The sequence below is a fragment of the Glycine soja genome, chromosome 6 (assembly GCF_004193775.1).
Source record: "Glycine soja cultivar W05 chromosome 6, ASM419377v2, whole genome shotgun sequence".
Classification (NCBI taxonomy): Eukaryota; Viridiplantae; Streptophyta; class Magnoliopsida; order Fabales; family Fabaceae; genus Glycine; species Glycine soja.
Window position 1 is genome coordinate 39,700,873 of NC_041007.1, and position 16,464 is coordinate 39,717,336.

The window sequence follows — 16,464 nt, forward strand, 5'->3', positions numbered from 1 at the left end:
TCTCATTTTTTATTTGATCCTCACAAACCTCACTTGGAGACATAGGTGTGAGGGTAACCTTTTTCCTTTTATGTACAAATGAAAATTTGTTTGTGACACCATTATGGACAACATCCTTAACATACTGCCAAGACCTTCCACGTAAGAGATTGTTAGCCTCCATAGGGACTACATCAAACAGTATCTCATCAACATATTTTCCAATGGAAAAGCATATCAAAACTTGTATATCTACAACTAGCTCCCCATTTTCACTCAACCATTGTAGTTTGTAAGGCCTAGGGTGAGGGGAAGTTTTCAAAGCAAGCTTTTCTATCAATCTTTGGCTAGCTACATAAGTGCAATTTCCCCCATCAATAATCAAAGACCATATTTTCCCCATGACCATGCACCTAGTATGAAAAATGTTCTCCCTTTGTGTTTCATCTCAATCCTTACACACACTCCCCATTAACCTCCTAACCATCAAAAGACCACCTTTCAAGGGATGTACATCACATTGACTTTCACTCTCAGTAGAAGAACTAGAAGAGCTAGAAAAAGATGCACTAGTAATAACCCCATTACCCAACACAGCCATTGTCCATTTGTTAGGACATTGGGAGACAATATGACCCTTTCCCAAACACTTAAAACATTTAATGGAACTCGCTTTTGATGAAGTGGAAGTAGGGTTAGAATTATTTTTACCAAGGGAAGCACCTTTTCATGAGATTTAAATGGAGATCCTCTCTCCTTCTTGTATGTTTGTTTGCTCTTTACTTGTTGTTCCACCTTGATAGCTTGATGAATGAGATCGTCCAAAGAGGCATAGTGGTCCAACTCTACAATGTCTTGGATCTATCCATTGAGACCATGCAAAAACCTTGCCATGGTGGCCTCTTGAGACTTCTCAATTTGATCCCTAATCAAGGAAATGTGTGTGTGTGTGTGTGTACAATGTCTTGGATCTATCCATTGAGACCATGCAAAAACCTTGCCATGGTGGCCTCTTGAGACTTCTCAATTTGATCCCTAATCAAGGAAATGTGTGTGTGTGTGTGTGTGAAATGTGTGTGTGTGTGTGTGTGTGTATAATGTCTTGGATCTATCGATTGAGACCATGCGAAAACCTTGCCATGGTGGCCTCTTGAGACTTCTCAATTTGATCCCTAATCAAGGAAATGTGTGTGTGTGTGTGTGTGTGTGTGTTTTAAACAATATAGAGAAAAATAATTTATGATTTTTTAGTTACTAATAGAGTATAAATAAGTTAATTTTACCTTATTTTCTTTTTATTTGTTAATATTATAAACAATTTAGCGTTAATAATTAATTTTGTACATTAAATTTATATTTTGACATAATATCAACTCTAACGAAGGATTTAGTAATATTTTTTTAATTAATTATCTTTTAATCATAGAAAATATATTTTATATGACTTTTATAGCTTTAGTTTGGTAGGTTGGAAGGTCACGTTTAAATTGCTAATAAAAATGCTAATGTTGAACATATTCCTTTAGCAATAAAAAATAATTTGACATTAGAAAAGACAGGAAATATATCTTAATATGATTAAAGAAATAAAAAATATATAATTAAATTTGTGATATACAATATACCTACAGATTCAAAAGATGCATAAAAGTAAAATTTTGTCTAATTTTTTCCTTCAAAAGATGATGCTACACTTACCATTGTATTTCAAGGGGTGCAAAATATATTTCCGCAACTACCCATTGGTTACATGAATTGCTTTTGTATTTATAATCACGATCCCTTTTTTCGGTCAATCAATTTCTATTATTACAACCATATTGAATTTTTTTCATTCAATTCCACATCAAAAATTACAAAATATATTTCCGCAACTACCCACATATTCTTTCTTTTGTATCTAAAGATAATGATAAAGATAAAGTAATTTCACATTACATTTCATACCGAAAACTATAAATTTATGGGATTATTAAATACAATTTTCTATTTTAGTTTCATATTACCCACAGAAATGTGGTCTTATTAAATACAATTTTCTATTTTAGTTCTATTTAATTTTGTGTATCCAACTTTTCCTATTAAATACAAAAACCCCCTGCAGTGTTGGTCAATCACACGACCCCTCCCTAATTTATTTTGTAAATCAATTAACGTGCGTTATAGATAGATAATTAAGGGATGCTTGATTACTATAGAGATTTCAAGTAATATATCAATTGATTGGCATACATTTTTAATATCAATTAATTTGATTACTAAAAAGGAACTAAATTTATGCATAAAAATAAAAGTATTAACTAATGATGTAATTAAAATATGCTTGAATATTACAAGAGTTATGTGACTCTGTTTTTTTTTTTTTTTGTTGAATTTAAGCATATATAGGATTAATGAGTTATCTCTTAAAAGAAGACAGTTAGTCATGAAGAGACAAATCCTTTATCATAATGAGAACATAACTTCTAGTTTTTTATTTTCAGCATCTAGCTTTAAGAGAAGTATTTGATTGTCGTCTAATTATCTTTTACCAAAATTTTAATATTTATTATGATCAACATCTCATTATACGTAGCTAGGATAGCATTCAAATAGTGTGCAATACACTTGGTCAATTGTGTTTTAAACATTTATTATTTTTTATTACACTTTAATATAAAGTTATTATGATAACACAAAAATTAATGTGATTTGTATTTTATGGAAAAATATTTATCACTTACATCCAAATTTCATTTAATAAGTGACAATTAATATACTTTCTTTCCGGTTAGCCACATTTGTCTGGTGTGTGTAATATTTTATCAGAGGTGTCTTCTAGAGTGGACCTTTGTCTTAATCTTCGCAATGAACCTTGATATTTCTCTTCCACCTTCATTACTAGAGAAACAACATTCTACATTGGTTATTTGGGACCAACTACATCGATTGAGGACCATCATCATAGGGGACATCATCAAAAGGGGTCGCCTACTCTATATCGGTCACAACTGAATGACCGGTGTAGACTATTGAGCATTCTACGACAGTCACAGCTGAAGAACCGATGTAGAATTCCATGACGGTCACTGAAGAACTGATGCAGAATGCTGAGCATTCGAATACGGTCTTTCAGATGTGACCGTCTTAGAATGATTAGCATTCTACATCGATCTTGTCCGAACTGATGTAGAAATGGTAATTTTTTTATTTTTTGGATTGTGAAATACTTTTTTTTGTATTTACAGAGTTGAAATAAGGTTCAAATAGTATACACGTGACAATATGAAATTAATTAAATTTTATGCAATGACTATGAAATTTTCAAATATTTTCTAGTTTAAAGCAAATTCAGTACACTAAACATGTTTATTTTTTTAACAAATTTGACACAAATTAACCAAATAAGTAATTATTTATATGTAATTACTTTCTTTCCCAAATTAACCAAATATTAGACATTGAAGATATTTAAAAAAAATCAAGTAGTTAGAATGACGATGACATAATTAACTATCATGTGGTAATTAAAATAAAGCATTAAATGCTGACGCGGTACCTAAAAAATTTGTGAAGCCATATGATAGACAGTTATAGTGACCCCAACTACTAAAGAATTCAGCATATATGCCCACATGTAAGCAAGATTTTGGAAAAAGGCCTTCGATGGAACATCATATCCTGTATTTTAAGAACAAGATACAAAGCAAAGTTACTTAGCAGATATTGTAAGTATTCATTCAATCCAACCCAGTGTAAGGTTTACACACACAGATGCAAACAACAATCTGCTATTTCTCAAGTTAAAAAATTAGATACTTTAAAAAGGAGAAAGTAAAAATAGACACTACTTGGAAATTGGAGTTTCTTGAGAGAACTCCTCTTTATGAATATATATAATGTTATTACCATCAAAATCCTTAAAAAAGACTACTTGTAAATTGTATGAAGAGGAGATAAGGATATTATGTATAATAAGTAACACTAGGAAATAGTTATCAATAGAAAAAATATTAGAATGTGGCTTTAAGCAAAACTGGCATGTGATTCCTAAGCACATTCAAACTTTGACACAAAAGTGAGGTTCAAAACTGCCATAAGTTTTTTACTTATACCTTCAAAGAGGCATTAAGTTATGTGAGAGAAGTTTTCCATGATTGTGTACTACTGGTATCATCATCTGCTGTGAGACAATCAAAATCAAAAGTAAAAAACAGTCCATTTAACCGTAAGCCTCAAAATATGTAAACAAAAGAATGGAAGTCTTCAACCGAACATCCAAGAAAACTTATACATGAACATGCATGCGACCTTGAAGGCGTAACATATAAAAAACATTGGAGTTATATAAGGTTAATAAGTTTATATAAGTAGCAGAATAGCAAGTTTAATGACAGATCCGATTTTTAAAACATCAACAAAAACTATCGTGTAATTTTTTTTATGAAAATATACCATAGAATACATGCATTCATCTCAATCTCACCATTTGAAACACAATGAATAATTAAAATGGAACTTTTATGAATAGAACAATTTATTGAGAACCAAGAAAGGTAACAAATAAAAAATAACGTCAGAGAAAAAAAACACTTGAAAATGACTAATCAATCGAGATACTTAAACCTAAAATATAAGTGGCAACAGAGATCACCTATAATTATCAAGATTCATGGAAAGTAATGCCTGGTACAAAGCTTCGCCTTCTTCTAGGTGACCAAGCTTTTCTAAAAGTGAAACCTCTTGTTCTTTGTATACATGTTTATCAACATATGAAAACATATTCGGAATCAAGGTATAAATCATGTATTAATTACATTTATCAAATTCCCCAGGCTTTTAAAACTAAAACATACTTACAATTTTAGATTCTTTTTTGTGCAACTCCTCTAGAGCTCTCTCAAGAAACTCACATTTCTCTAACAATGAGATCTAGGCAATAATATTTACTACAGAGAAACACCACGGGGAAAAATAATAACAGCAGTCAAACCATGTTAAGATTTCATATTCTTGCCCATTCAACAGTAGCATTGACAGCAAAGACAATTGTATTCAACAAATGTAATTTGACCATATATCAAACTATAAAAGTGACTAAAAAATCCAATTGATTCATAAAGCCATAGTGGATACCAGCTATCATTAGCATATAAATTATTAAAGAGCGTCACAAAAAGCCAATACACATTTCAGTTACACCAACCCTACTAAGGGTCTTATCTTATCTAATTGATAGAAGCTTCAAAGTACCATGAATACCACCCAGAGGTCAACCTGAGAAATAATAATGAGTATTATCATTTACTCCACCTGTTGCTTAGGTTATGTGAATAAAGTAACAGGTGCACAAATAAGCCATTTTCCAGTCCCATTATGCCTCACAGAAGTCATCAATACCATGACTTGTACTAGATAGTGAATACCATATCTGTTGGACATATTTTTAAATAGGCCAGTTTTTGGACCAAGGGTTGACCTAGTCAGCTGGCCAGTTTACTATATTGACAGTCTGACAACCCAATATTCATAAATCCTGAAAATAAGCAAAACATAATTTTAATATACCGTATGGAAGAACCCATGTCGAACATGTCATTAAAAAATACTGAAAATTATTAATTGTTTATTGAATGGGATATAATTATTATTTGCTATGTATTAAAACATGTTTATAATATATTAAAAAACATTCTACTCTATAAAATGTGCATAGTTGGTGTAAAATATTTTTCCGCATATATCTCTAATAATAAGATTTTGTCGTTTTCTCATAACAAATCTATTCATTTATAAATATAATATATGAGTAGTTTCTTTAAAATTATTTGTTGAAATAAACGATCATTCTGATAAAATAAGTATTTTTTATTTACTTTTTAGTATATTTGTGTAAACTCTATATTTTACAAAATGAATTCTATCTATTTTGTATGAAAACGCTCATATAAGAGACACTTATTTTAAAATTATTTTTTAAAGTTTAAACAAATTTATCCTTATATACATACATATATAAATATATATATTTGAAATTTCTTATATATATTTGTGTAAAAATGGTTTTGACACAAGGGGATACATAAAGTGAGATTAGTATTTGTAATAAGAAGATAAGAGAAGTAAATTTAAATTATATAATCATGTACGTGGATAATTATGCTTATATAATCTCTTAAAAAGTTATGTCACATTATCTTTAATCTTAATATTGCATGATTTGATCCGATACTTAATTAATCATGATTATCTCACTTTCTCATATAAAAGTCCCTACAATTCACTCTATATACTCACATATGACCATATATGTATAAATTTAACTCGTAAAAATAATCTCTACTACCATGACAGGGTTTAGCGTGCACTGTTTAAGGCTGCTTGCGACAAGTCACAACTTAAATATGTTAAGTTTCTGAAGTGTTTGTTTTACCTATATATTTAAAAAGCGTTAAAACTCAATAGTACCAATTATCATTCATCAAAGTAGTTAATTAAATAATACAGTAGATACTCAACTTGTACAAATAATATCAAAATAGTTATACTTGCTAATGTTATGGAACATAAATTGTGAGTGTAAAAAATTAATTTAATTTACGTTATGCACTCAACCTTTCACATTATGTTATCCACACTTTTCTTACAAGATTATGTTATCCACTCTTATAAGGATTATAATGAGTTCTCCTCTAAGCTCCTAAGGTGAAATTCCTCCCAGGATATGGCCTTTCTTTGTGCACATCAAAATTCAGAACCGAAGGAGACCAGAAGGAGATTTTCATTCACCTTTCCCCTTAATCCAGCCAGAGTTCTAATGTGATGAATAATTTTAGTTTAGGCACATCCTGTTATCATTTTCAGTAAAACAGAAAATAAAAGACAGAAAAAAAAACACCTCCACTTGTTTAACAGACTAACATTATGATTTTCAAACTTAAGTACATGCCAGCATAATCAAAACTAACATCCAAGTTAAATTTATTGATTATAGAGAAGCAACTAAAGGAAAATGCTTTTAAGATGCTACCTGTAGGAGTGATAGGTCACAAAGAATTTCAATATTGTCGGGATCAATTCTCAGTGCATTTCGATAGCATTTGATCGCCTCCTGGTATTCTCTGTCTGACCGATAAAGGTGACCATAAGCATGCCAGCAAATACGACTTTTAAGGTCGTTCTGTACCAGAACAAAAATCAAAGTTGGATCATCTGACAGACAACTATTGTAAGATTGATAAACTAGTTCGTATGCTTTAGACTTACAGTCCATGGAATTTAATGTCAAACTCTTCATCGATAAAGTTTCTATCATCGAGAAACAGGAACGGACACATAAATAAAAATTATGACCAAAGAAATAAAATATGCTGCAAATAAGAAATAATAGATAGAAAATGGGAAAGGGGGGAGGGGCTAACATTGCATTTGTTGCACGACTTACTTAAACAATTAAGAAGGGAAATAAGATGACCCTGGCCATAAGGAAAAGCTTAGAAAATAATCACCAAAATAATAAAGTATACCTCCATGGTCTGGAAATTTTTTCAAAATTACATCAGCTGCTTTGAGACCCTTTTTATATTGTTTGGTTTCATATGATTTCAGCAGAAACATAAACAATGACACATAATCTCCACATCAAATTTACCCACCACCTCCAAAAACAAGATTATTGCACTTGCATAAATAAGTGGATCCCGCCCCCCCCCCCCCCTGCTTCCTATGGCCGCAAGAGAAAAGCCAAAGCCAATAAATTGAATATCCCAATTTTCCTTTGGTCCTAGATTTGCGGCACCAAAAGAAAGTAGCTCTTGTTGGAAAATAAAATAAAAAATGAAAGAAAATAAATACGAAGAAGATGCACAGTCTTGAATTAAATAACAAAATAACAGTAGCAAAATAAATTTAATTGACAGCACATGAATAATGCATTATAACATACAATAAGCACAAGGAAAAAATAAATTAGGGGAAGGAAAACATAGCCTGGGTTGAAGTGCGTAAATGTTATCCTTAGAGAGAAAACGCCCCGCTGCACTGGTAGGAAAATTAGATTGCGCTCATCTCCCAAGATACGACAACCCGTTGGTTTTGATCGTGTGCAGCGAAAGGATCCCTGAACCTTCTGAACGCCAATGCTCTTGCTCTCACAAAAATAAGTTTTTTATAGGAAAAAGAAAGAGATAATTTTTTGGGAGAAGGAAACCAGACGCCGCTCTGTCTTTTTAGTAAGGAGGAAAGAGAATATATAGGCACAGGTCACCGAAGTAACAGGCAAAATATGACCGTTGGAAACTAACCTACAGTTGTCTAAAACAAATATAACAGACTAGTTGACTCATTAAAACAAAATCTTAAGAAAATTTAAAATAAATATTTTATTTTATAAAATAGAATTAATATATATTTATAAATTTTAAATTAAAACACAAATATTTACCAACAACTCCTACAGGAAAACAAAGAGCACAGTGAAGGAGAATAACAATTAAGGAAAATAACCCAATTTTTCGTCTCCCTCTTTCACTATCCCTATGTCTCTCTCTACTCCTGCTTCATCTTCATGTTTCCCTGTATCTATCACCGCTTCCGCTCCTTTTCCTACGTTTTTCTCTGCTCCTACTTCGTCTTCTACTTCTATTGCTGTCCCTTTCCCTGCTCGAAACCCTAGACTCGAAAGAAGGCTTTTCCTTGAGCGCTTGTTGTGGATGGATTGGAGTTGCGCTTGCTTCTTCGACTCGGAGGAGGCTTTGACAAATTTGGAGAGGAAGGATGAGGAGGGTTTTGCAACATCGTCATTTGGTGCTAAAGAGGAAAAGTCGAGACCTTGCTTGAACCTTGCAGCTCTCTCGCCCTTACGGGTCAGCTCGTTGTAGTACGCCGCTGCTTTTTCTTCTTCCATCTCTAAACTTCACTTTTCTTTTTCATTCTTCATCCATCTCAACTCAACTAACAACCCTTCACTCTCCATGAAATGTAAGGAAAGACAATAGAGTTAGACCTCAGAAAACATAAAATAAAAATAATAGTTAAAATTGTGAAGAAATCGCGAATCAAAGAATGAAATCAACAAGGTACCTAAGAAGCAGGAGGGAAGGTGGAACGTGAAGAAGAAGAAGGAGAGAGAGAGAGAAAATAGTTAGCTCCATGGATGGATGGATAAACCCTAGTGATTAGTGAGAATGGTGCATGTGCAAGTGCAGAGAGTATGTGTGAGTGGGTTTTCTTTTCTTCTTCTTCTTCTCAGCTTTCTTCCTCTCTCTTGGTGTCGAGGTAGAGTACGAAGGCGCGTGACAGAGTTCCAGCAAGCTAGCAAGGGTTTTAATTTTTTTCAGCAGAATTAAGATGGTTTTTTACTAAAACTCGTATTAAATTTTATTAGACATAACATTCTAAGGCGGTTTTCAATAACCATCTTAGAATGTGTGTTGTAAAAGACATTTTTCATTACAATAATTACAAAAATGCCACCTGCTCATTTTCTAAGGCGGCCCACTGATTATTACAAATTAAAATGTTTCCATCAACTTCAGTGTTCTCCCTCGATACTTAGAGATATTAACGATTTGGTCTTGATCTAATATAATGGCATAATGTAGTCGACATATAATGCATAGGATCCAAACAGTAATAATAGTAAAATTTTGTAATAAGATACTTTATCTATGTTTTAGTTTGGTTTCTTATGTTAAAAAGTTTCACTTTAGTCTCTTGTTCTCTTGTCACTCTCATTTTTTATTTGATCCTCACAAACCTCACTTGGAGACATAGGTGTGAGGGTAACCTTTTTCCTTTTATGTACAAATGAAAATTTGTTAGTGACACCAATACGGACAACATCCTTATCATACTGCCAAGACCTTCCACGTAAGAGATTGCTAGCCTCCATAGGGACTACATCAAACAGTATCTCATCAACATATTTTCCAATGGAAAAGCATATCAAAACTTGTATATCTACAACTAGCTCCCCATTCTCACTCAATCATTGTAGTTTCGAAGGCCTAGGGTGAGGGGAAGTTTTCAAAGCAAGCTTTTCTATCAATCTTTGGCTAGCTGCATAAGTGCAATTCCCCCCATCAATAATCAAATATCATATATTCCCCATGACCATGCACCTAGTATGAAAAATGTTCTCCCTTTGTGTTTCATCTCAATCCTTACACACACTCCCCATTAACCTCCTAACCATGAAAATATCACCTTTCAAGGGTTGTACATCACATTGACTTTCACTCTTAGTAGAAGAACTAGAAGAGCCCAAAAAAGATGCACTAGTAATAATCCCATTACCCAACACAGCCATTGTCCTTTTGTTAGGACATTGGGAGACAATATGACCCTTTCCCAAACACTTAACATTTAATGGAACAAGCTTTTGAAGAAGTGAGGGTAGAGTTAGAATTATTTTTACCAAGGGAAGCACCTTTTTCATGAGATTTAAATGAAGATCCTTTCTCTTTCTTGTATATTTGCTTCCTCTTTAATTGTTGTTCCACCTTGATAGCTTGATGAATGAGATCCTCCAAAGAGACATAGTGGTGCAACACTACAATGTCTTGGATATCCCTATTGAGACCATGCAAAAATCTTGCCATGGTGGCCTCTTGAGACTTCTCAATTTGATCTCTAATCAAGGAAATTTCTATCTCTTTGTAATACTCATCCACACTCCTATTTCCTTGAATTAGTCTTTGGAACTTGTTATGCGATCTCTCCCATAATAGGGCAGCACAAATCTCTCTCTCAAAATTCTCTTCATGTCTTGCCTAATATTAATCAATGGCCTTCTCATCCTCTGAACATCACTCCTCACTTGATGCCACCATACTGAGGCATATCCCTCAAACTCCATGAAGACCAATTTGATCTTTATCTCTTCATTGTAGTTCAAGCAAGCAAAGACTTGTTCAACTTTCATCTCCATGAGAATAATTAGATGATCTTACCTCTCTTCTTCGCGCTATATTTTCAATCTCAAAGTGTCCAAGTGTAATTTAATTTACCTATGCGATTTTGATACCACAGGTTCTAATTGTGTGAATTAGGTCATCTAGTATCATAATTGTATGATTTTTCTCCCTCCACCAGTCAATAATAAAATTTCATATATTTTTCCGACCTAGTACTAGATGATGACTTGTAAATATCATGACAATTGACCTATTACTTGACATTTATATTGTTGTGACTTAATTAAACTTTTGATCTCTTTGTTGTTGCAATAGTGAATTTCCAAAAGAGCAAATAAGTTGTGTCAGTATATACTAGTTTTTTATCCGTGCAATGCAGAGGATAAACAGTTTGGTTGTGCAGTGATAGGATGATTTTGAATTAAACAATATAGTTTTCAGCAAAAAGCTGCTCAATTTTTTTTTAGAATTATTTGTTTTGGAATATGATAAGTAAAACTTTAAAAGAACAATTCTAATTAATAAAAGTTTGATAACACATGTTAGTGTTAATCTAGCAATTATTGTTGTTACAAAATGTTTTAAATTGATGTATGTAATTTGTTAAAAGAAATATATCATTTTTCAATGATTCTTTATACATCTCAAATACTTGATCAAAGGAAATAAAGATAAAAAAAATTCAACAATATATGATTTTATATGCAAGAATATTTGATAAACTATATTTTTTGAATTGTAACAAAATGAAAACTTTTGTTACAATATATTTATTGGTAGCAAAGATGTTTAAATTTCAATCTCATGTTGCATTTCCCTATCAATTTGAAACTATAACTTAATGTTGAATGTTACACAACTTAAGAAATATAGAAATACAATGGTAATAAATAATGAAATATTATACTTGATAGACATTTGATTCCAAAACATAATTTTTCAATTGGGTGGCATTTAGTCTAATGTTATTACACAATCCAGAAAATTAGTCAATATTTCTTAATAGCATATTGGGAAGATCAATCTTAAATGCAACAATTGTACATTCTATAGTATCAGAGACGAACCAACATTTAAACCAAGGGGGTTGGTCACCCCTGCCCCCTCTTACAAACTTTTTTTAAAGTATTATACATATAATATTACTATAATTATTTATATTTTTAGTTAATATTAATATATAATATTATATTACTATCAAATGCTCTTTTGAATTATTTCTTACTATTCAATTATCAATGAATTTATTTTCTTTAAAGAATATAGAGAAAAATAATTTATGATTCTTTAGTTACTAATAGAGTGTAAATAAGTTAATTTTTCCTTATTTTCATTTTATTAGTAAATATTATAAACAATTTAGCGTTAATAATTAATTTTGTACTTTTAAATTTATATTTTTGAAATAATATCAACTCTAACAGAGGATTTAGTAATATTTTTTATGAGAATCATGAAACTGGCCAAATACAGGCTAAAGGCCCAAGTGGAGAAGGACGAAGGCCCAAGTGGAGAAGGACAAAGCCCCCAAGTGGAGAAGGATGAAGGCTCAAGTGGAGAAGGATGAAGGCCCAGAGGCAGAGACACTATCAAGACAATTAATTGTTGCTGAAGGCCCAAACTAATTTGAAGGCCCAAGTTAAATATGTTTTTAGTTATAATTTTTATTTATTGTAGTTTTGGCCCAACCTATTTAGAAGGCCCATGTCTATTTTTATCTTTTAGTTCAGATACACTATAAGTATTGGTTTTTGTTTTGAATAAAAAAAACTTTTGTGGCATTTTGATAAAATTTGGTGAGAGTTTCTCTCTGGGTTCCTTGTTGAACCAATTATCAGACTTATCAAGGTAATCCTTGTGGCGTCTATCCAGACTTATCTTCCTTCATTGGAAGTGGCGTCTACCCAGACTTATCTTCCTTAACCGGAAGTGGCGTCTACCCAGACTTATCTTCCTTCACTGGAAGTGGCGTCTACCATGACTTATCTTCCTTCACTGGAAGTGGCGTCATCCAAATATCCGTAGCCTGTATCAAGCGATCCGCCCCGTAAGATTCTTATCAATTTTTTTAACTAATTATGTTTTCATCATATAAAATGTATTTTATATGACTTTTATAGCTTCAGTTTGGTAGGTTGGAAGGTCACATTTAAATGACTAATAAAAATGCTAATGTTGAACATATTCCTTTAGCAATAAAAAATAATTTGTCATTAGAAAAGACAGGAAATATATCATAATATGATCAAAGAAATAAAAAAAATATATAATTAAATTCATGATATATAATATACTTACAGATTCAAAAGACGCATAAAAGTAAAATTTTGTGCAATTTTTTCCTTCAAAAGATGATGCTACACTTACAATTGTATTTCAATGGGTGCAAAATGAATTGGGTGAAAAAAGTATAATCATGATTGGTTACATGAACTGCTTTTGTATTTATAATGAGAGTAAGGTATACGAAAACAAAATCAATACCATTAGCATTAACCATCTATTATTTAAATATAAAATGTAACATTTGAAAATAAATTTTATATTTGGGCATCAATTTTAAAATATGATATCAATATAAAAAATATATTATGAATTTTAATTTTTATTTAACTCAGTTAATGCCCAATAATTCACACATTTTGGTATTTTTTATTCGGTTTTTTCGGTCAATCAATTTCTATTAATACAACCATATTGACTTTTTTCCATTCAATTCCTCATCAAAATTAAAGCTACAAAATATATTTCCTCAACTACCCACATATACTTTCTTTTGTATATCTAAAGATAATGATAAAGATAAAGTAATTTCATATTACATTTCATACTGAAAACTATAAATATATAGGATTAAAGAAATGTGGTCTTATTAAATACAATTTTCTATTTTAGTTCTATTTAATTTTGCGCATTCAACTTTTCCTTTTAAGTACAAAAACCCTCATGCAATGTTCGTCAATCACATGACCCCTCCCTAATTTATTTTGTAAATCAATCAACATGCATTATAGATAGATAATTAAGGGATGCTTGATCACTATAGAGATTTCAGGTAATATATCAATTGATTGACATACATTTTTAATATCAATTAATTTGGTTATTAAAAGGAACTAAATTTATGCATAAAAATAAAAGTATTAATTAATGATGTAATTAAGAGATGCTTGAATATTACAAGCGTTATGTGACTTTTTGTTTTTTTTGTTGTTGTTGAAGTTAAGCATTTATATGATTAATGAGTATTATTAAATAATAAAAAAATTATTTAAATTATCTCTTAAAAGAAGACAGATAGTCATGAAGAGACAAATCCTTTATCATAATGAGCACATAACTAGTAGTTTTTTATTTTCAGCATCTAGTTTTGAGAGAAGTATTTGATCGTCACCTAATTATCTTTTTCCAAAATCCATTCTCAATTATTTTAATTTTTATTATGATCAACATCTCATTGTATGTAGCTAGGATAGCGTTCAAATAGTGTGCAATACACTTGGTCAATTGTGTTTTAAACATTTATTATTTTTTATAACACTTTAATATAAATTTATTATGAAAACGTATTAATTTGGTTTGTATTTTATGGAAAAATATTTATCACTTACTTCCAAATTTCATTTAATAAGTGACAATTAATATACTTTCTTTTAAGATCATCACATCACATTTATTTTGTTATATTTTAAACTATGAATAAATTAAGAGTGTATTTAATTATTACTTCTTTGGCTTTTTTGGGATTCAGATTTGAGAAGAAAACAGTCCATACCAAAATCCCTAAATCAAATGGCGAAAGAAGAATCTGGACTACCTATAGTCAATTTGCATGCATCTCATTGTGCAGTCATGAACTTAGGGCACCAATTTTTATTTTTATCTTATGTTTAGTAGTTTTGGAAGGATTGAAAAATAAAATTAAGTATTTTCTTTCCCCATGTGACTACAGGTGATCCACCCCCAACAGAAGACAAGTCAAGGAAATGAGAAAAAGAAAGAAGATGAGTATATTACTCAAGGTTAGTGTGATTTTCTAATATCAATTAATTTGCTTAAGTGTTTTACGTTTACGTATGGTTTCAAAAGGTAGCAGAATTCTATGCATTCAAGCGATATCTCTCCCTTTTACAAACATAGTTATAATTTGATGTGTATTTAATTTTAGTGGATTTTATTGATTATCGAACTAATTTTGAAAGAAGTAAAAAATAAAATTAAGGGTTTCCTTGCTCTCGATCTCGTTACAGGCGATCCACCTCAAGAGGAGAGAAGTCTAAGAATTGAGATAGAGGAATAACTCAAGAATATTACAAAAGGTTAGTGTGATTTTCTTTGAAATCAATTCTTTTGCTTAAGTGTCTCATGTTTTGATATGGTTTCAAAAGGCAATTTAATTCCATGTATTCAAGAGATATTTTGTTCTTTTAGAAACACATGTATAATTTGAGGTGTATTTAATTTTACTTGACTTTATTGATTATGTAAGCAATTTTGGAAGTGTTGAAAATTAAAATTAAGGGTTTCCTTTCCCTCTTTGACTACAGGCGATCCACCTCAACAGGAGAGAAGTCGAAAAATTGGCATAAAGAAAAAATTCAAGAATATAGCACAAGGTTAGTGTGTTTTCTTTGAAATCAATTATTTTCCTTAAATGTTTTATGTTTTCATATGATTTCAAAAGGAAATTGAATTCTATGCATTCAAGTTATTTATATAAATTTTTTAGAGACACAAATTGAAGAGTATTCATTTTTAGTTGACTTTATTGATTATCTAAGTAATTCTAGAAGGGTTGGAAAATAAAATTAAAGGTTTTCTTTTTCTATCTGATTGTAGATGATGCACCTCAACGGGAGAGAAGTCGAAAAATTCAGAAAAACAAAGAACTCAAGAATATTACGCAAGGTTAGTATGATTTTCTTTGAAATCAATTATTTTCCACAAGTGTTTTATGTTTTCGCGTGGTTTCCGAAGGCAGTTTAATTTATGGATTCAAGTGATATTTCTTTTTTTTACAAACATATTTATAATTTGAAGTGTATTTCTTTTGGTTAACTTTATTGATTATCTACGATTATATGATAGATTATTTTCTTGTGAAAGCTCTCTTTATATACTTTCTTTTAAAATCATCACATCACTTTTCTTTTATTATATTTTCAACTATGAAGAAATTTAGAGTGTTTCTAAATATTATTACTTTGGCTATTTTGGGATTCAGATTCGATTTCTTTTAATGTGTCCGCTTTTATTTAAAAAAATGGTTATAAATTATATTTTTGCAACACAGTTTATTAGGCACATTAGACAACATTGAAAGTTTTTCTCATTGTGAAAACCCTGTTTCTGAAGAAAACAGTCTATACCAAAATTCCTAAATCAAATGGTGGAAGAAGAATCTGGACTACCTACAATCAATTTGCATGCATCTCATTTTGCAGTCACCAACTTAGGGCACCCATTTTTTTACATTTACTTAACTTTGGAAGGATTGAAAAATAAAATGAAGGGCTTTTTTTCCTCATATGATTACAGGTGATCCACCTAAATAGAAGAGAAGTCAAGGAAATGAGAAAAAGACAGAAGG

General features: G+C 30.9%; 1 long non-coding RNA gene across 3 annotated transcripts in view; it reads left to right on the forward strand.

The window, feature by feature from the left end:
• The window catches only part of LOC114416925, a 60,098-nt gene extending 44,244 nt beyond the window's left edge, over window positions 1-15,854 (forward strand). For 2 of the 3 annotated variants that reach the window (XR_003667658.1, XR_003667657.1), the window contains exons 2-4: window positions 15,125-15,193; window positions 15,422-15,490; window positions 15,714-15,854. This is a non-coding gene — a long non-coding RNA (uncharacterized LOC114416925). Of the gene's footprint in view, window positions 1-14,626; window positions 14,719-14,826; window positions 14,897-15,124; window positions 15,194-15,421; window positions 15,491-15,713 lie in introns of those variants that run through there. The other variant, XR_003667656.1, reaches the window with a different exon arrangement.
• The last annotated feature ends 610 nt before the right edge of the window (window positions 15,855-16,464 follow it).